Raw genomic sequence first — 1,330 nt, 5'->3', positions numbered from 1 at the left:
CTGGGAAACTATGGGGGGGGGAGGGGGATGGGATTAACAGTAGCAAATATCTGTCTGGGAAGGGGAAACACCTCTTATCAACAGGGTGCCTGAATGAAACTTAATTGTACACCTAACCCTTAACCGTACCCCACAAAACCATAATAAAAAATATTGATTTAATAAAAATAAATAAATAAAAGTTTAATTCCTGACTCAAAAATAAATAAATAAACAGACAGAAAACTTTAATTCAAATCAAGCTATTTCTGAGAATGAAAAGATAGGCTATGAATAGTTTGCTGGTCAGTGGCATAAAATGGTATTGTTCCAGAAAAACTGGGCCTTTTTTTTTTTTTTCCGTGAACAAGCCAAATTCAGTTTAGCATACTGATAAGTTTTCAGCAAGACTGGAATAGAAGTGACTCAGGGGTAAAAAGGAGCCCTTAAACTCAGCCCAGTCAACTTCATCAAGATTCTATTCTGGCATGAAAACTATTCTTGTTAATGACAGGTCTAAAATAGTACTTACTCAGTGGGTGGTACACAGGTTTATGTAATCCTTGAAGTTTTATTGATGCCATAGCAGCAAGTTTGCCAGGCGGCTGCATTTTCCCATCTAAGAGATACCACATTCGAGCAAAAGTTGCCCATTGCTTGAAAAAAATAAAGAGGAAAAAATAAAGAAAATTCTAATTAAAATGGAAATACAGTAACTGAATTTGTTATTACATACCACTGTAGGTATTCTACAGTTAATGTCAACAATTACTTTGAAAAATGACTATCACTAAAAAAACTTTGGTTTTCACTCCTACTTTTGGAAAAGGGGTCTTTTCTCACTGTGCTGCAAAGGCAAACTCAGTTATTTTTCCTGTCTGCTTCTCTATTAGCAAGGTGACTCATGCTTTGTTATAATCATCTCAAAGATATATCTCCCTTTACATCAGGATTTACATTTTTTGTATAACACGGGTAATAAGAAGCTCTTATGAAAGCAGAAGCTGTTGACGGAGGTCTTCGGAAACATTGTGAGCTGAGAAAATCCATCACGTTGAAAGCTGAGTGGCCAACCGAAAGTAGAGATGATTCAGGAGTCCAACTCCAGGGAAGAGCTAAACAGAACAACGTAGCTGAGCAAGTACGCATGAATGATGTTGAGAAAAACTCCATTTTAAAAAGCTGCCAGAGGCGGACGTCTCTGCGCTCCCCTGTCGCTCCAATCTGCATTTCACCGAGGGTGACGAACACCCGGGAGAGTGGAGAGACCCAACAGGACTCCGCTGAGGCTCGTCCGGGTGCGTGTCCCGCAAGACGTGGGGACCTCACGCCGCTCGCCGGGGAGCCACTG

This window comes from Carlito syrichta, unplaced genomic scaffold, assembly GCF_000164805.1.
Source record: "Carlito syrichta isolate Samal-C Ts95f unplaced genomic scaffold, Tarsius_syrichta-2.0.1 Scaffold303144, whole genome shotgun sequence".
Lineage (NCBI taxonomy): Eukaryota > Metazoa > Chordata > Mammalia > Primates > Tarsiidae > Carlito > Carlito syrichta.
This window is presented reverse-complemented; position numbering follows the sequence as displayed.